The sequence below is a fragment of the Rattus norvegicus genome, chromosome 10 (assembly GCF_036323735.1).
Source record: "Rattus norvegicus strain BN/NHsdMcwi chromosome 10, GRCr8, whole genome shotgun sequence".
Lineage (NCBI taxonomy): Eukaryota > Metazoa > Chordata > Mammalia > Rodentia > Muridae > Rattus > Rattus norvegicus.
In genome coordinates, this window is record NC_086028.1 from 777,725 (window position 1) to 786,407 (window position 8,683).

Consider the following 8,683-nt stretch of genomic DNA (forward strand, 5'->3'; position numbering starts at 1 on the left):
ATAAATTTCAAGCAATCTTCACAAAAATGTTTACTAACAGCAATCACATTTTAAATCAGACAAACTAAAAATGAATTGAACACCGTGTGCTCCAGCTCTATATCCTCTGGACAGAACCCCAGGACACCAAATTACTACAGAGGTACTTGTACAGTTTCACCCATTGTTGCTTAGTTCCCAGCAGGGAGGAAATGCAATTCATATGAATCCTAATGGGGTGACTGCTCTGCTTTTCCTATCAGTTATTTTGCTATACTGCCACTATGCCATCATCATCGTGCAATCCTAGATAGCACAGTGATCTATGACTCCAAGATGTAATGTTTGACTATGTATTTGCAAATATTGGAAGAGAAATGAAGTCTTAAACACTGCTATATATTTATTTAAATGTCCCTGTTTGTTTTATTCCAGAGACTGTGCTGCAAAAGGTATATACACATTTCTCCCTCATTTCCTCTGCTGAAGGCTATTAATTCTCATGTGATAAAGTATCACATTCTCTATACTATTTCAAGAGATGTATCTCTCTTATTCTTTTCTATTTAAAGAGTCTAAACTGTCCTTATATCAAACTATGCTGTCTATATAACAGGCGAACCCAGAAATATCAACTGTGCTTCACAAGGTAAGTATGCAAAATATGGTTTTATAGAATTGCTTGTAATGCATGTACTACTATTTTTATTTTCTGGTCTATTCAGGTGTCTTTTATAATATCCATCTGCTTGTTAACTATGGAAAATTACAAACAAAAGCAAAAACAGAAAACAATTAAGGTCTGTTATCAAATCTTAAGCAAACATTCATCACTCTAGGACTGGGAAATTGCTCAGAGGGTAGAAACATATGGACCTGGGTGTGAATATTCAGCATGTATACATAATGCCAGGCATAGGGGATAGCTACACATAACTATTACCTCTGAATCCTGAGGGCTCGCTGACCAGTTCTCCAAGCCCACACTGAATTTCTAGTTCAACAAGAGAACTTATGTCAAGAAGAGTGAACAGCACTAAGGAAGACACTTGAAATCCTTCTCAGAACTCCAAAAACACATGTACAGATGGGTAAAGCCACACAGTTACAGGCATGCACCACACACTCACATCCACCAACATTCTTACAACACACAACACCACAGATACATAGAAAATGGTTAAGGGACTGCAGGATAATTCTTAATTTGCTGTTATCACCCAGTATGTATCTTATATACTGATAATAACCAAGAAAAGATTAAGCTGGAAGAGAGTTTATCCATAATTTTAACTTTTGCTATATTTTAATTTAATTAAAATGCTTTCATAATTTTACACAAAATATTATATCCAGATTCATGGGATTCTAGAATCACCCAGGCCAAAAACTTTTGAGCATGTCTGAGAGACATCAGACTGGAAGAGTTCTAGTGCAAAGGCCCTCCAGCCAGAAGCTGGAACCCAGATGCCCTTCAACAGAGGAATGGATACAGAAAATGTGGCATATTTACACAATGAAGTACTACTCAGCTTTCAAAAACAATGACTTCATGAAATTCCTAGGCAAATGGATAGAACTAGGAAATATCATCCTGAGTGAATTAACACAGTTAGTAGATACTAATCCAAAGCTTGGAATACCCAAGATACAATTCATAGACCATAGGATGCTCAAGAAGGAGGAAGAACAAAATGTGTACACTTCAGTCCTTCCTAGAAGGGGGAACAAAATACTCAAGAGGGAGGGGAATATAGGGACACAGTGGAGCAGAGACTTAAGGAAAGGCCTTCTAGATGCTGCCCCATCTGGGGATCTATCACATATGCTGCCACCAAACCTAGTCAGTATTGCTGATGCCAAGAAGTCCTTATTGATGGGAGCTTGATGTGGATTGTCTCCTGAGAGACTCTGCCAGAACCTCACTGATATAGACAAGCATGCTTGAAGCTAACCATCGGACTCCATGGGGACTCCGATGAAAGAGTGAAACAGGTTGCAAACCCATAGGAAGAACAACAATATCAACCAACCAGTGCTCCCAGGGATTAAACTACTAACCAAATAGTACTCATGTAAAAGCCTAATGCTTCAGTTGCATATGGAGAAGAGGATGGCATTGTCTGGCATCAATAGGAGGAGAAGCCATTGGTCCTGTGAATGTTCCTTTCTCCAGTGCAGGGGAATGGTATGCTACTGAGGTGCGAGTGGGTGGATGGGAGGAAAAGCATCCTCATGGAAGCAGGGGGTGGGTTGTGGGAGAGTGGGTAACTCGGCAAGGGAATAACATTTGCAATGTAAATATATAAAATATCAAGTTAAAAAATGTTACCACTGCTCTTAATAACCCTATATAAGTTTTTAAAATCCACTTGCCATAATTCTTACTAAGTCTGTTTTGTGTTCACACATGGCCTATGATGGATTAACACCATATCTGGGAATATCTTCTCATTATTAGACATAACAACTGAATATGTGATTATTTATATCCATTTTTTGTTCAAGAAGAATCCGATGCCAAAGAAAATTTCCTCTTTTTGATTAGCATGGAAATTATATTCAAAATAAGCTAATAAAATAAAGGATACCTGAGTGTATACACATTCACATACATATTCATATATATGAATGGACTTCATGTTTTCCCTAGACATTTAACAGCCAGCAGTTTTGCCCTCTGAGCCATCAGTCTACACAGGAATTCATAGAGAAACCCTGTCTGAAAAACTAGGGGAGGGAGACAAACAGATTAACAAATTGATTGCGCTCTCTCTCTCTCTCTCTCTCTCTCTCTCTCTCTCTCTCTCTCTCTCTCTCTCTCTCTGTGTGTGTGTGTGTGTGTGTGTGTGTATTCAACTGAGGAGGCACTGGCAAATAAATGTTTGCCCCTCCTCTGTAAGCCAGGCCACCCCAATATTGCCTTTCGTCTTCCTTAGTTTGTTTGGTTCATTCCAAGTTAATTGTATCTGTTTCTTTAATTTCCTCCTCATTTCTTTAGTTGAGTCAGGGGTCTTTGCACATAAGCCCTGGAAATCAGTACCTGGATCAGGTCTGCAGCCTGCTCACAGGGTTCTACCCACCTACACCACTCAAGTGATGCAATAAAAGACATGCAGCACCGACCTGGCTTCTTTTCACTGTACATTTACTTTAGTTCCAATGTTCATTCAGGTCTGAGAGAGGAGGGAGGGAAGGAGGGAAGAGAGACAGAGAGTGACAGAGAAACAGTGACATAGAGGGAGAATTGTAGGTTATTGTTCCATCTCTTCAATCACTGTCTGTTGTTTGCCATCTTGGCAACCATGCCCCAAAACCCTACCTTGGGTAAGATCAAGCATAATGGCAGCAACCATACAATTCCTGCTTAGTCGAAATGAACACCCCAGTCATCACTACCTGTGGACAATTGTAAGGGGGCTCCTCTGATCTGGAGAGTAGTACCCTTGAATGAAATGAGAAGCACAACAAGCATTATTTGTTTTGAAATATAAGACGTGGAAAAAACTATATGTGTGGATTTACAGACAGAAAGACAGAGAGACAGAGAGACAGATAGACAGACAGACAGACAGACAGACAGACAGAACAGGACAGGACAGAACAGGACAGGACAGGAGAAAAAAAACAAGAACACAAACAGAAACTCAAAATGGAAGTCCGGTTCCAAATAGTCTCTGTCTGCACTGTCGCTCTAGTGTTGGTAGTCCAGCTTATAAAAGCTTATACATGGATGGTTTTGGGAAATGCTGCTGGGTGTTCAGTTCAGGTCCAAGATTATTGCGGGTAACTAGACAACAAAGAAAGCCATTAGATTGACTTCTACAGTGTTTGGTTTCTGAGTGTGTTATCACACAGAAGAACCTAACAGAATATGTAATGAATTCTGGCAGTAACAGCAGAAACAACCAATGAGAAAGTGTCCTTATAATATTAGTAACTGCAACAAAATGGCAGACTAGCTAGGTAACAGTTACCTAGCCATTAACTAATCTGACATAGGCCTTCTTCACATTGCATCTAGATAGGCCTTCCTATCTTCCTCTCCAGTGCTGAGACCAAAGTGAGATCAAAGTCATGCATCACCATGGGTGCCTTCCTTTTCATTTTTTTCTTTCATCCTAGGAAGTGTGTGTGTGTGTGTGTGTGTGTGTGTGTGTGTGTGTGTGTGTGTGTGTGTGTGTGGAGAGAGAGAGAGAGAGAGACAGAGAGAGAGAGAGAGAGGGAGAGGGAGAGGGAGAAAGAGAGGGAGAGGGGCAGAGGGAGAGAGAGAGAGTGCTCTAGAGAGAGAGAGAGCACGAGAGAGAGAGAGAGAGAGAGTTTAAAATCAGCACTCAAGACTTTTTTCTTCGTATCCCTATCCCAATCCCCCCAAACCAGCAGTAAAGCCACCAGCACCAGAGACAGAGGAAGATGAAATCTCTAGTCTGAAAAACTAGAGGAGGGAGATAAACAGATCTCTCTCTCTCTCTCTCTCTCTCTCTCTCTCTCTCTCTCTCTTCCTCATAATTTCTTAAAGTGTTCCCTTTGTGCTGTGTGGATTCTACTTTATTAAGCAAGTTTCACATCGTACTAGCTCCAAAGAGGAGTCAACACTCTCTTGGCGTGCAGGCAGTTGTTGCCTGCTTTAAATATTTTTTGGTGTGTTTGTTTGTTTGTTTGTTTGTTTGTTTGTTTGTTTGTTTGTTTGTTTCAAAACCGAGGGCCTGCCTGCATTCAACAGATCCAAACCCAGTTCTCAGAGGGGAAAATGGAGTCAAGTCCAAAGTCACTGGCATTTAAGTCATCTGCCATTGACAGTAATAGGAGATGGGAATATCGTGCTTTCTCCAATGGAGATTCACCTGGGTATGCATCAACCACATATAAGGACAGGCCTGGGGTAAATGGGGTGGTGGATGGGGAGGAAGGATCTGGAAAGAGCTTTGCGATGGGAAACTATGATCAGAATGTTGCACAGAAAACAAAATTTGTCCTAAAAAAAAAAAAAAAAAAAGCTCCCGATATCTATCCAAAAAGGAAAGGAAAAAAAACAGACAGAAGAACTTTACTAACTGCAAATGTTCCATCTCCCTGTATCCAATCACTCCACTCCCAGATAGGTAGATGATAGTTTGCACTTCTGTCCCAGTTGTGCTATCGAGGTTAATAAAAGGAGAACCACCTCTGTGGTTATGTGATCCACACACGAAATAAAATAAAAGGAGTGGATAGATGTGCCTAGCATTTTAAGATGCTCAATTTCTTTGCAAGCTTCATTTTGTTTCATTCTTTTAAAGGTTTATTTATTTATTTTCATTTATATGAGTATACTAAAGCCCTTTTCATATACACACGGCAGTAGAGTACACGGGATATCCCTTTTCAGAGGGTTGTGAGCCACTATATGGTTTCTGTGGAATGAAACTCAGGACCTCTGGAAGAGCAGAGCAGTGAGTGCTCTTAACCTCGGAGCCATCTCTCCAGCCCTTCACAAGCTTTATTTAACTAAACATTAAACATGAATCAGAAATGCCAAATCCTGTAAATATGGTCCAGATTCAGCCTTACTTAGAAATCCAGAGCTGGTAGGGCGAGGCTGGGAGTGAGCAAAGGGAGTCTTCCTCTTTCCCTGAGGGTGTGCTATCAATTCCATTACCATTTCCAAACAGCTGGGTGTGAGTCTAACTAAGGTTTTCTTCAGTCATTTGCCATTAGCCAGAGCACTGAAAGGACAGCGAGGGATCAGACATTCACACTGAAATCATCACTCACTGATTTCAGGCAGAAAACTTGCCCCCCCCTAAAGAGGCACCGCCTGGCTCAGCGCTGAAGCAAAGCATGCTAGGGCAGCAGCTGGGACAGTCCTTCAGGGACATGCACATTCTCCAGCCCCACCCCACCCCCTCTCAGCTAGCTCCTGTCCACCCCTACCCCTTCCCCCACATACAGGGAGGAGGCCTTGTGTGTGTGGAGGGGAGATGGAAGTATCTCTTGAGAGAGGGTTCGGGTCTCCCAAACAAGTAAATAACTAGAATCTTCATTTTTTTTTAAACATTTATTTATTTATTATATATAAGTACACTGTAGCTGTCTTCAGATACACCAGAAGAGGGCATCAGATCTCTTTACAGATGGTTGTGAGCCACCATGTGGTTGCTGGGAATTGAACTCATGACCTCTGGAAGAGCGGTCGGGCGCTCTTAACCGCTGAGCCATCTCTCCAGCCCTAGAATCTTCATTTATTTACTTTATATCATCGAGCATACCGTGGCAGAGGGAAAAGGAACAGGGAAACTGGGCCAACTGGTAGAGCTCCTTTCATTTTGTTTCAAAAAGGAAAAGCCAAAGAAACAACTCTCCCTGGTTTTCGTGAAAGGAACATAATGGGAAAAGTTGAAACATCGGCTCGCCACTTAATACTTTGGCTTTTAATAAAAGGGCCAACAGATCTACCTCCTATTTGGTAAAAAAGAGAATAAAAAACCACAAAAACGTCCTGTCAGCCAACTTCCCTTTAAACGTCTGTTAAACAGGAAGACTGTTTTTTTAAACATCATTTTAAATACTTAAATATGTATTTGTGCGTGTGTGTCTGTGTGTATGTGCACGCACGCGTGTGTGTGTGTGTCTGACTGTCTGTCTGTCAGTGTATTCTGTATGGAGAGGATGTGCTGTACCACTCGGGACGAGGTGGTCTGGGGCCCACGGGTGATGCTGCGCCGCACCATCCCCCCAGTCACCTTCCCTGTAGGGCCTTCCCAGAGGTCCCGTAGCCGATTTTGGCGCACCACCACCGTGGAAGGGCGCCTGGCTGCGGCCAGTCGCTGAACAGGGGGGGAAGGGCGGTCACCCACCAACCCCACCCCCGGCCGCACCTGCACACCCGAGCCCGCCTCCTGAGCGCCTGCCGACCCCCCTGTTGGGAGGAAGGGGAACAGCAAGGGCAGGACGCTTGGAGGGGGAAGAAAAACGTGCGGGTGGAGGAGTCGGGAGGAACGGGAAGTGGGAAAGATCCGCCGGGATCACCCGCACAGCCGAACGCGCGCCTCTGGGTTGAATCCTCTGGGCAGACTGCACTGACCACACCCGTTTACCTCTTAACGGTTTCACGCCCTCTTGAACTCTCTTCAAAGTTCTTTTCCACTTTTCCTTACTGTACTTGTTGGCTATCGGTCTCGTGCCAGTATTTAGCCTTAATTGGAGTTTACCACCTGCTTTGGGCTGCATTCCCAAGCAACCCGACTCCAGGAAGATCCAGGCCCAGCGCGCCTGGGCCTGCTACTGGCCTCACACCGTCCAAGGGCTGGGCCTCAATCAGAAGGACTTGGGGCCCCCACGAGCGACGCCCGGGAGTGGGTCTTCCATACGCCACATTTGACGCGCCACGGCACGAGGCGGGGATTCGGCGCTGGGCTCTTTCCTGTTCACTCGCCATTACTGAGGGAATCCTAGTTAGTTTCTTTTCCTCCACTGACTAATATGCTTAAATTCAGCGGGTCGCCACGTCTGATCTGAGGTTGAGGTCGAGAGGGGTAGGAAGAAAGGAGGGCGCGCGCGGCCGCGGGCGGACGGAAGAAGAAGAGAGCGAGAGGGTGCCGGGGTCCCAGGCCAGGGCCTGCGACCTCTCTACCCTGGCCAGCTCCCACATCCTGGGGACAAGTCGCGTCAGCGCACGGACGCCACAGCGTCACGCCAGCTGGCGCGCCCGAGCGGATGGCCCCCACAAGAGGGGGGGGGAGGAGAGGTACCTGAGACCGGCCCCGGCGCGTGCGGTATCCCCCCACCCCCAGTCCGACCCTCGCAGGTTGCTCTTTCTGCACGCACTGGCGGGTGCGTGGCGGCGGTTGCACTGACCCCGTGGGTGGGACCAGCCTCCCACCAGACAGGAGGTGAGATGAACGACCCGGGCGACACGGCCCCTCTCGCGCCCAGGCACCCGACTGGCCCCCGCCAATGTGTCCCCACGGTGGGGAGAGCGGGCGAGGACGGGAGCAGGAATGCCGGAGCGAGCAGGAATGAGCCACGAGAAGGGTGGCCGGCCCGCGGCGCCGGTGGATGGGGGGATCTAGGCCCACGCAGACCCACCGGGCGTGGACGACCGCCGGACGCCGCACAGTCTGAACTTTGGGAGACGGAGGGCCGAGGGGAAAGGCCCTGCGAGCAGAGTCCCAGCCGCGAAACGCCCCCCCCCCCCCAGGCGACGAAACCGTAGAGGGCATGGCAGTGATTGATCCTCAAGCGCCTCTCAGACAAGTGTAGCCCCGGGAGGAACCCGGAGCCTCAAGTGCGTTCTTAGTGTCCATGATCAATGTGTCCTGCAATTCACATTAATTCTCACAGCTAGCTGCGTTCTTCATCAACGCACGAGCCAATTGATCCACCGCTAAGAGTCGTATCAGTATCTGGGGTGTGAGCGGACTCCTACGGGTGCTAACAACAGCACCAGCTCCCCCGCCCGCCCCTGCTGAACTGGAAGAGAGGGGCCCATGGCGAGGCGGCTCCACCTCAGGCCGGCCAGCGGGAAACTAAAGGATACATGTGAAAAGAAAAAAAAGACAGGGTCGGGAACGGAAAGGCAGGACACACCGGACATGGGACGCCGCAAACCCAGCACCCGGCGGCGGCCAGCCAATGGGCGGGAAGTCGGGCACTCGGGCCCGGACCCCACGGGCGCCCAGAGGGGGCCCGCGACATGGCCCCTGACCGCCGCTTCTGGAAGCGC

At 46.8% G+C, this 8,683-nt stretch overlaps 1 pseudogene; it reads right to left on the bottom strand.

Annotated features, from left to right (window-relative positions):
- Nucleotides 1-8,200: 8,200 nt before the first annotated feature.
- On the bottom strand, nucleotides 8,201-8,353 carry LOC134480922 (5.8S ribosomal RNA; annotated as a pseudogene).
- Between the last annotated feature and the right edge of the window lie 330 nt (nucleotides 8,354-8,683).